General features: G+C 34.0%; 1 protein-coding gene across 1 annotated transcript in view; it reads left to right on the forward strand.

Annotated features, from left to right (window-relative positions):
• Nucleotides 1-12,305, forward strand: part of Foxp2 (forkhead box P2) — a 437,066-nt gene that overhangs the window by 81,028 nt on the left and 343,733 nt on the right. The window lies entirely within an intron of this gene.

Consider the following 12,305-nt stretch of genomic DNA (forward strand, 5'->3'; position numbering starts at 1 on the left):
TAAACATCTAAAATACTGTTTATCAAAATGAATACCAGAAAATAGAAGCAAGTTTTATCACTATTTTTATTTTTGTTATGTTTGTTTTAATTTGTGTTATTGGGGTTCTGGTTTTGGTTTTCTTATTTTTGTCTTTTAAGGGGATAATAGGGCAAATAGAAATGGAAGGAGGAAGGTGAATAGATACAGTCAGATATACAATATACACTTGGTAAAAACTGAACTATGTCACTTGTATACAGGGATGGAAGGAGGAAACTGGGGAAAACAGAGGAATTGTGACACAGTGCAAAAAGTATTTTAGCTAATACCTGATTTAGGGATTTTTTTTTACCCTGGCATTTTACATAGGCATATACACTATGACTTACAGAATTTTGTAACCCCTTTGTATGCTCCTTGATAACAACAACAAAAAATATGAAATAAAAATTAAGACTCTTTGGACCAATATGTTTAGTGATCTAACACTGCAAAATAGATGAATTACTGAAGTTAAAATAATTTCCCTAATCTCATCATAGTATCGTTTTCCATACAAAGTTATTCCTTAACTAGAATGGATGAGAAGTAATCAGAGTATAATAAGCAGAGAAAAAGTAGAGATAACTCTTTGAGGTTCAGAAATGTCTGTTACCTTCTTACCAGCCCCTGTTTTGAGAGTACAGGGTGATCTTATCAGACCTTAAACAACAGTGGGGAGAAGTAAATTGCGTGTGTGTGTGTGTGTGTGTGTGTGTGTGTGTGCGCGTGCGCGCGTGCTTGTGTGTGGTGTGCTGGGGGAAAATGATTAACAGGGAAGAAATTAATGGGATCCTTATGGTAAAAAATAGTTGCAATAGCTCAAAAACTGACAGAGGAAAATACCAAAGATTAATGAGATTAAAGTCGGCGCCAGTGGCTCACGCCTGTAATCCTAGCTAGCTACTCAGGAAGCTCAGATCTGCGAGTTCCTGTTCAAAGGCAGCTGGGACACTAAAATCCATGAGACTCTTATTTCCAAATAACCACCCCAACCTGGAAGTGGCGCTGTGGCTCAAGGGGTAGAGGCCAGCCTTATGCTGAAGAGCTCAGGGTCAGTGGCCCAGAACCCCCGACCGGATGAGGGGCGTGGAGAGAAGATATATGGTTATAAAATGATGAGTTTGTTAATGATGGGATATCCTAATAATAATATTGAATAAAACTCTAAAACACAGTATCCTTTATAATAAACTGAGAGATTATTAATTTTAGAATGATTTCCATCCTTGAACGTCTGTGCTCTATGATGTGACTTTTCAGGTTTTCCCTTCATATCCTTGACTGGGGAGTGAGTGACTTTGAGGATTAATTTGACCAAAAGAATATAGTAAAATGATACTATCTGGAAAATTAGCAAAGTATGCCACCTGAAAAATATAACCAGGTTTCAAAAGGCTTTGCTTACTTTCTAATTGATAGATCCTATTGAAAGAAACTTATTTTACAGTCCAAGTTTCAAGAAATTTTAGTTTCCATAATTATCTCTCTCGGACTCTATTGACAACAAAATATTATTTTATAGACAGTCTCACTAACCTAATTTTTTTCTGACCTACTATTTTATTTAATTTTAAGTACTGATACTACAACAGTAAGTATATATTTATTACCCAGGTTTTCTATGCCTATGAACCTTAAATTTCATCATACTCCTGCATATCCTTATTCTTTATATTTAATAATTCCAAAATAAACCCATTTTGAATAAGTAAGGGTCTTACACTTTTCAATTTTTTTAAACTTTTTATTAAACACACACATGCACAAATTCCACATTTTGCTTTTGTTCCTCCCAATTTAAAATGAGGTCATACATACTTTAAAGAAAGAACCAGAATATCTTACTGGTTGGAACTGCACAGGTAACTCCGTGTAATCATGTTTTAAACGTTATTCCCACGCAATTAACTGAAAGCATGAAGAAAGAAATTAAAGAGTGGGTGGAAGAGGATCTGCAGATTTTTGACAATAAAACAATAGGAGATAGTTTTCAGTTTGGTACAAGAAACAAGAAGGTGAATGCTGTGGAAGATTACTGTCTTTCTTCTTAAGTACTAAGAGATGGTCCGTAATCTGTGTGAAGCTGTTAGAGAGCAATAAAATTTCCTTTTGTTTGATATGCAATTGTTGTTGTATGCCATTAGATAAATTTTGATGCACTTTCAATAAAAGGACTATTAATGAATTAATGTTTATGAGTCTTTTTGAGCTCATCAGATGAAAGGTGTTATATAAGTGTAAAAGAGTAGTATTGTGGTGGTTTCCATGACAACAGTAATTTTCTCACCTGACAAGAAGCCACTAATGAAGTAAATTGGGTTACTTAAAAATTACCACAATCACTTTTTCTTTACAATTTTTCAGTTTCCAATCTAAAACATAAGATAGTACTTTTAAGCTGTATGCACATTCTGTTTTCATTCACTAATTTGTTCATGTATTTTTCTCCACTTTTCTTCCTGTTGTATTTTATGGCATTGGAATAAGGGGAAGAAAAGGCTATTTATCTGTAAGATACCAAAATAGATTCACTGTCAAAAGATTTTTGTCCACCATTTTTATATTGTCAGAATGGAAACTTCTTACCCAGAAATTCTACAGTTAAGTCTTGCTTCTGCTACCATGTAAAGAAAAGCAATTTACTTTTTTTCTCATAATATGTAAAATAGAACTATAGTAGAATCTATCATTATAGTTGCACATGACATCAAAAATGATAATTGCATGATAATCCCATGACATATTAAGAAATACTAGCTACTATAGAATGCATTCATTTCTACCCTTGTTATTCTATCCATTGAAGTTATATCTAATCAAATTTACAGTTGTGATACAGATGTTCAGTGATATACAGACATTGTCCAGTATGTTAACTATTAGCCATACATATTTCTTAAACAATTAAAATCTGGATAATGTGCTTAAATAACTAAAATTTAATTACTTGAAGTATGTAGTTACTTAAGGACTCTGTATTTGTTGACATTTTCAATAGCATTACTGGACAATTTACTTGTGGTATAAATATTGTTATGATTATTAACTATTTTCCATTAGCATTCCAAGCAGAGCCTTCAAGTTTTAATTTATTTTATTCTCCCTTTCCTGTTGACTATACACATGAATAGTGACAATGTTAACTAATCAGTGATGATCAGCTAATTCCCTGCACTCTTAAACTTTCTTCTTTAGTTCTATCTCAAAGGAAAAGAGAGACTTCTTTTCTTATAATAAACATTTCTATCTATCCTTTATTTTTCTGAGTGCATGTGTGGCATGTGACAATGCTAGACTCTATAAGCTCCCTCACTTCTCCAAGAAATTGGGACCAAAAATGTGAAGAGAGAAGATTGCCAGTACTGGGAAATGGGTAGAGGCAGGGGCTTCCCTGCCTTAGGTAAGGACCTTTCTCTTGTGTCTTTCTAGAGTTTTCTGCTAGTCTAGGATCTCTTATTCCTTGGGGGAATGTGAAACAAAGTACATCACCCAATTGCTATAGTCAAATTCCCATGGCTTAAAAAAGAACTGAGCTTGACATGGTGGTCATCGATGGCAATGACATCCCTCACTTCAAAAGCAGAAGAACATTATTGTAAAAATCACGAGAGTCAACCTGGTCCTTGATGTAAGCCAGGATGTACTATAATGAACCTTAAGATGTTTGCAGGCTTCTTCTTGAGGTCATTTTTGTGACAGGTTTCTTGAGATGAATAGTCAGATCTACCATTGACCTATTGGTGTGGGCATCCATGTGGCTCTGATAGTGAATCACTCATTCATCTCACACATGTTGTTGCCCACAGCTTTACAGCAACAATAGATGTAAGGATGCTATTTCAAGGTCCCTGGTAGCCCTGATATGCCACTATTTCTGGCCAAAATTTAGGATGATGTTAGGGATGACATCCTGAGGGGCTAAGCAGTTGGTGATTCAAGTCATTGATGACAATCTTGAAAACTATATGTGTGTGTGTGTGTGTGTGTGTATACATGTGTGTATGTATATATGTGTGTATGTGTATGTGTATAAAGGTCATGTCTATCACAAACATGATGTCATCATCACAGGGGGAGGAGGGGGAGATGATGATGGCATGCTTGATGATGACAGCATCTCATTCCTGGACTTCCTGTTGTTGACAATCTTCCTGTTCTCAGCCTTGACTGTGGCATTGAATTTGCCATTTAATAGATTCCTGGAGTTGAGATCATTCATGAAAATGTTCTTCACTTCACTGAAGTAAAAAATAATCCCAGTGACCAGGCCTCCAAAGGGTTAAACTTCTGTCCTCCGGCCTTGCATATGACACTTATGATTCTGCTGCTACTGCAGAAAATGCAGCCTGTCTCTATAGCAGGGAGCACCCAAGGGAGTCTATCTATTCTCTTGACATAAATTGTTTCCAAGCCTCTCTGAAACTTTCCTTCATTATCATATCCCTTCTTGCCTTTTCTTCATCACTGCTTTCTTCCATTTGATATCTCTCTTTTTAAATTTTAAATTAATTTTTGTTTATTAGTATTAATTAGTTGTACATGGGGTTTCATTTTGACATGTCTTACACACACACACACACACACACACACACACACACTACTCTTCTATTTTTAAATTTGTTATCGAAATACCAATGAGTCATCTCTATTGTGCTAGTACTGCCTTGCCTACCAGTTTTCTTTTAACTTTACAGTTTGGTCAAACACTTTAGCAAAAAAAAAAAATAGAATCTCCAAACACTTCATGACCTCCTTTTCTTCATTATAGACCCCCAAATTATTCATGGCTTCCATCTTCTTATGCATTCTCACATACTTTGAGACTTCTTTTCTCTTCTTTTTTGAACGGTCACTTTCTTCATCTTTAAAATATTTGGCAAAATTTCTTAGTACTCCGCTGAAATTTATTCTTCTTTTGACTTTCCTTTACCACCTTGCTCATTTTATTATACTATGCTACATCTTATCCTTTGTCAAGCTAGTGACACCTTTAAGAAGCTTTTGCTTCTTTCTTCTTCCACATTGTCTCCATGTACTTACTTATTAATTCTTCCTGGTAAACTCTTTTATAGGCTTTTAGCTGGTTTGCAGCCTGTCTTCCCAGGATTGCTCATCTATTTCTGTTTTAAATAAATTCTCTAAAACTCAACTTACAACCATGACTGTTAAGCCAAACAGTCTTAATATTTTTGTTTGAAATCATGTAGCTTGGCCTTCAGTAATGCTGGACATATTACACCTCTATCTTCTTCACATCTCTCTGTAACTCAGGAGATTTTAAAGTGAGTCCAGGAAAAAGTGGGTCCTAAAACATTTTCAAGGACTACAAGATTAAAAGTCTTTTCATATGTATATTTAAATTTATTTGCATTTCTTCACATTTTTACTCACTCATGCATATACAATAGGATTGTCTAGAAGCTAAATTATATTTGATAATGCCATCTTTGACATGATGTTGGTAGAATGTGTAATGGTCTCATCTTTGATTTAAAGATTTCTCAGTTTTACAAAGAAACTTTAGATACAGATCACAAAATATCTACATGATTCATATGTGTTCTAGCTTGTTAGAATTTTTTGCCTTTATATGGCTAAATATTATTGCATTATATTCATGTACCACATTTCATTTACCAAGCCACCAGATTTTTATGAAGCACATAAATTGGAATAGTCATTCTTATGTATGGAACTTCAGATAACAATAATCAATGAGATATTGTACTTTGGAATAATCTGTAGGAAGGGGAGTTAAAGACATAGGTAGTAGTGAATATTTGTGTACATGAATCCTACTCACCGGGGGCAATATTAGAAAAAAATTATTTCCAAAAGGTATCTCAGCAAGTATTCCAATTAAAATTCAGATTGAGTAGAGCAATGTTCACATTTTGAAAACTACTGCTCAAGTATCTGCACAAGTTCAATGTTAGACTTCCTTCTTCCAGAAAGATGCAGCATCTGTGAGAATATGGTGTATTAAGCACTAGCACGGCAGATTCTTTCTGAAGTAGAATTGAAAATTGTTGCTTCTGATGTTCTCAGAACTCTTGTTTCTTAAGGGCCACTGGTTCTCTGATAATTGACAACATTTACTCTCCTCACAACTAAAATGAAGGAAACCAATTACAGACTCTAAGAGAATCTATAGAAGAGATAACCTTTGCGTTAGTAGGTCACTTATTTTTGGTGTCATGAATCCATGGTACTATTGTTGCTTTTAACAAAAGAATAAAAAATGCTTCATGGAAACACTCAATAACAGCTTATTTTGTGTGCACGTATGTGTACACATTTAACTTTCTTGTATTTGTTTCTGGATTTCCACTGCTGTAGATTTCTCACTAATTTAAAGGAAGCATGAAAAAGATGAGAGAGGAAGTGAAGGTTTGTTTTGAAGATATAGTTTGAACATAAACAACAATGCTTGTTTCCTAAAAAGGTAATTGTAATCCCTCTATAAGAACAATAACAGAAATAAATAAAAAATAAAAATAAATTTTATATTCCAAAAATTATCTTCCTCAGATGTATATGGTTATGTATTTTATGATAATGGCACTCATCACTGGTATAAACAGAATTATCCCTGGGCATTTACTGCCTTTAAAAGACTTTATTGTCTTATTCCTTTTCAATAAGATGCTTCTTATTCTATCAGTCTTCTTCACCACTTGACTGCTATCTGCTTTCTCCTGTTTGGCTCTAGTTAACTAGCTTGTTTTGAAATAATAGTATAATTAGTTATCACCATTATCTCAAAAGGTTTGCACTACACAGTAGGAAAATGTTTAAAATATTAGTGTAACTTTTATTTTTCAACAATTATGCATTATGACCCATTAATGATGCATTTTATTTATTTACTCTAATTTTTTAGTATATTATTCTAAATCATGAACTTCACTTGACACCTATTATATTGTTTTGAAATAGAATTGAAAAAGACACTTGTTTGGGCCTTAAGCTCTATGTGATGTAAATTTTCTTTTGTTTAGAAAATAATTATTTAAAATGTCTTTTTAGAAGTATCTTCCATTTGCTCATTAGAAGACAAAATGATTAAAAAATATTAACAAAGAGTTCCAAGGAGCACATTAGCCAACTAAATCTATTTTCTATTAATGAGTTGCTTTAAAATCTTACCTAATAAGTATTCACTTTGCTCAATATAGTTCTTTAAAGAGCACAGGTTAAACTGCTTAGGAATGTTTGAGTGACATGGTTCTGCTTCTATCATAGCAAACTATAAATAAATATGTAACCCAATTTTAAAAGCTAGAAGAAATTACAATAGAAATCCCTAAATATAAATTACAAAGGGACCATTTCATAAAGGAAACATTCTTCACTTGTTTGCTGTGCCTCCATTTATCTGTCTTTCCTTCCTTCCTTCCTTCCCTCCTTCCTTCCTTCCCTCCTTCCTTCCTTCCTTCCTTCCTTCCTTCCTTCCTTCCTTCCTTCCTTCCTTCCTTCCTTCCTCTTTCTTTCTTTCTTTCTTTCTTTCTTTCTTTCTTTCTTTCTTTCTTTCTTTCTTCCTTCCTTCCTTCCTTCCTTCCTTCCTTTCTGTGATTCCCATCATTATATATGGAAGTACCTGCCCATCCATGTTCTTTATTTAATTACTCTTTACTATAGCAAGACTGTGTTTCAGTCCTAGAACCTAGACACACAGTCAATGAATGAACATTTGGCAACAAGGAAATATGTCTGGAAATGGGTAAATAAGATAACTATTCTTAGCTTCTGTGGTTTAGGTCTTGTCTCATCCAGTCTATCTTATTTTCCCATGGTGGATTAAATTCTTAAAATATGAGTCATCAAATCAAATATAAACATTTGAATATAATCATTTTATTCACTATTATGTGTTATCAATGAAACATTTTAATTTTGTTTTTTGACAGTACTGAGGTTGGAACTTAGGATCTTGAGTTTGATCTGCCTTTTTACTAGGATGCTAATATACCACTTGAACCATATCTCTAGCGCTTCATTTTAATTTTGAGGATAGAATCTCATCCTAAAGATGCATCCTATAAGGAAATGGAAAGACTTAGAAAAAGTCATATTAAGTGAAGTAAGCCATACCGAAAGGAACATAGGCTCAATGGTTTCCCTCATTTGTAATAATTAACATGCATCTAGGACTCTCCTAGCAGAGGATCACAATAGCTCAAAACATATGTAAATAAAGTAATGTAGAATTAGACTAAATTAAATGAACTCTAGGATTTGTGAATAAGAGGTTTATCTATGTGATTGCTCTTCTTAATGGAAAGGGAAGGGGGAAAACAAGATGAATGGGAGGGCATGGTGTGAGAGAAACTGGGATAAAACATGTGAAGGGGTATCAATGTGTTAGAAGTAATGTACCCATTACCTGATGAATCAAACTGTAACCCCTCTATAGATTACCATAATAATAAAATAATATTAAAAAGATGCATCCTACAAATCTCAACTCCTGGTGTAGTTAGAATTACAGGTGCAAGTACCTGTGCCTGGTTTTCGTTCTTTATTCCTTCCTTCCTTCCTTCCTTCCTTCTTTTCTTTCTTTCTTTCTTTATTTTTTAATGATACTGAGAGTTAAATTCAGAGCCTTGTGCTTGCTAGATAGGCACTCTAACCCTGATCCATGTTACTTTCATAATTTAAAAAAATATAACTTTATGCATTTTATCTTTTAGGAATTAGATTTTAATCCTCCTACCTTTGATTCCAAATAGCTTAGATAAAAGGTAAACTTCACCATATTGGCTGATGTAGGGTCTTGCTAGCTTTTTTCCCAGGCAGGCCACAAATTGTGATCTTGTTAAACTTTACCTCCCAAGTAGCTGTTAGACACTACCCCTAGCTATATTTTATGTATGTGCATGTGTGCTGGTTCTAAGGCTTGAATGCTGAGCACTGTCCCTGAGCTTTTATGGTTCAGGGCTAATAGTCTGCTACATTTCAACTTTTCAGACACTGGTGTTGATTTTGAACAGGTATCCTCAGATCTTAGACTCCCGAATAACAAGTCTTACAGCTGAAGTCACCTGTACCAGCTTCAGGTTATATTTTTAATGAACAAATGGTTGTCAGGAATGTTTTTGTAACAAAATATGAGGATTTGAGCCATTTATACATGAAAGAGACAGCCAGTAATATATCTATCAGTTTACCAACATTTTTGTGATGAGAACATTTAAAAATGTGGGGTTTTTGCTAAATTTGAATTATATTTTGTATTGACTGTAATCCTCCAATAGTGCAGCCAATTGAGAATCTTATTCTTCTAGTCTAACTGAAATTTTTACCTTTATTATAGACATCTCTTAATAGAAAGAGAATATGGTACTTGTTCCTCTACTTTTTTCTAAGGGGCAAACTTTTTCAGTAAGATCATTACTTGTCTCTCTTTGCCTGGCTTATTTCCATCATCATAGTATCTTTCAAATCCTTCTATATTGGAACATTTTCTTTTTTCAATTCCATGTCTTTTCCTATACTGTATATATAGAATATTTTCTTCATGCAGTCATACATTGATAGTTAAGTTTGTTTTATGATGAGTACATTCTCAGTTTATGCAAAACACGTAACCTATGTTATACGTTACTGAAAATTTATCATTTTCTTTTATTCGAATTCATCAGTTTTATGCCTTGTACTATATACTTTCCAGATTTTATTTTTCTTGGTATTGCTATTTCTAGGTCTCAAAAATTTTCTAATTTTAATTCATTTTGGAAAGTTAAAACACACTTAAATTTTTAAAATTATTTTTATTGTCCAGGTAATGTATAGAGGGGTTACAGTTGCATTTTCTAGGTAGAGAGTGCATTACTTCTCCCTCATTGATACACCTCCTCATGTTTTTGTCCTCATTTTGCTCCCCCCACCCCTCCCAATCATCGTGTTTCCCCCATCTTTTTCCTTTTTCAAATAAAGAAATAAACATATATACAATATACTAGGTAACAACATCAGATATTGTAACAGTGTGAGATTAACCAAAGGGCAGAAAAAGAACATTAAGAAGGACAATCACACAAGATAAAGCACTTGTTTCCATGTCATAGGGTTCCTTTCATTTGGTCTCATCCTATAGGACCTTATGTGTACATCTTTTGAGCTATTGTAATCATCTGCTAGGAGAGTCCTAGATGTGTACCAATTATTACAAATGAGGGAAACCATTGAGCGTATGTTCCTTTGAGTCTGGCTTACTTCACTTATTATGATTTTCTTCCTGGTCTTTCCATTTCTTTACAAATAGGATGATGTCCTTCTTTGTGATGGCAGCATAGCATTCCATTGTGTATAAATACCACATCTTCTTAATCCAATCATCTACTGAGGGGCATCTGCCTTGGTTCCATATCTTTGCTATAGTTAACAGTGCTGCAATGAACATATCTGTGCTTAGTGGGTTTAATATACCCTTGTTTCTGGACATTAGGGTAAATGTCAAGTAGTGGAATTGCTGGGTCATAGGGGAGTTCTACGTTTAGTCTTTTGAGGAACCGCCATACTGCTTTCCATAGTGGTTGGACAAGTTTACACTCCCACCAATAGTGTAGTAATGATCCCTCTTGGCCACATCCCCTCCAGCATCTGTTGTTATTAGATTTCTTGTTTATGGCCATTCTAACTGGAGTGAGGGGAAATCTCAGAGTTGTTTTGATTTGCATTTCTTTTATGGACAGAAATGTAGAGCCTTTAACTTTTTTTTTTATCATGTCTTGGTCCCCATTTCCCTCTCCCCCACCCACACCCCTCATCTTGCTTTCCCCCCTTCCCTATCCAATTTCAAATAACCAAATACGCACTTATCCAATATATCAGATAACAAAGTGAAATACTGTAACAATATGAGACATATGACAAATGAGGGAAACCATTGAGCCTATGTTCCTTTGGGTCTGGCTTCACTTAATATGATTTTTTTCTAAGTCTTTCCATTTCCTTACAAATGGGGCAATGTCGTTCTTTCTGACAGCAGCATAAAATTCCATTGTGTATAAATACCACATTTTGTTGATCCACTCATCACCTGAGGGACATCTGGGTTGGTTCTATATCTTTTGTTCATTGCAGAGCCTTTAACTTTTTAATCTATCTAAGTCAATCTAAGTCAATCTAATATGTGATAAAGTGCCACATTTATTTTTTGTCGTATTTGCATATGTTTTCTTTCCAATGTGGCAAGACAACCCCTGTTTTAAAAATGATGTTAGATATTAGAATATATGCAGCTTTCCAAATACAGGCTAGTTTAGTTCCAAACTATATGCATGAATCCAAACTAGGCTTTGCAGTATATTTTTATAATCTCAATCATTACTTAATGACAGGGATTAATCTGAGACATAAAGAGGCAGTATCCTATGATATTTTGATACTATACTATCCTATGATAGTATACTTCCACAAACTAAAACAAATATGCCATCACTAGGTCATATGATCTCATGCTATTAACTAAGTTTTATTCACTGTGTAATTTATGGACTTTTACACTTTGTACTCATTGTAAAAAATTACTAGAATATTATTAGACATTTTATAATATACTCTTAAAATAGGTTTGTGAACTTTCTTTAAAAATAGAAAACTGATTTGAAAAAATTGAAATCCATGAATATGGAAAATGAACTGTAATCCAATATGGACTTAAGTGAATAATTTTGTCTTATTTTTTGTTTTTAATATATCTATTCCCTTTGATAACATACAGAAGGCAGAAATTAATTATGAAAAAAAGATTTACACAAGTAATGTGAGGTGTAGGGCTTGCTATTTTGTTATATTTTAGTATTAAAAGAAATGTGAACAGATGCAATAAAAATGCTGAAATATAAAAAGAGGAGTTTAAGCCCAGTGCGGTGGCTCATACCTGTAATCCTAGCTATTCAAGAGTCTGAGATCTTAGGCTCAAGGTTCAAAGCCAGCCCAGACATTAAAGGCCTTGAGACTCTTATCTCAAATTAACCACCAGAAAACTAGAAGTGGTGCTGTGGCCTAAGTGGTAGAGCACTAGTAATGAGTTGAAGGGCTCTGGGTTAGTGCCCAGAGTTCAAGCCCCATGACCAAAACCAAAGCAAAACAAAGCAAAAACTGGAAAGGAAGAAAGGACGAAAGAAAGAAAGAAAGAAAAGGAAGAAAGAAAGAAAGAAAGAAAGAAAGAAAGAAAGAAAGAAAGAGAATCATGAGGTGAATGTTTACTTCTTTAATCAGAGTTAAGAGATTAGAAGAAGACAGTATTGGTTAGATAGGAAATTGGTCTGGAA

Source organism: Megascapheus bottae, chromosome 5 (genome assembly GCF_031878675.1).
Source record: "Megascapheus bottae isolate mThoBot1 chromosome 5, mThoBot2.hap1, whole genome shotgun sequence".
Lineage (NCBI taxonomy): Eukaryota > Metazoa > Chordata > Mammalia > Rodentia > Geomyidae > Megascapheus > Megascapheus bottae.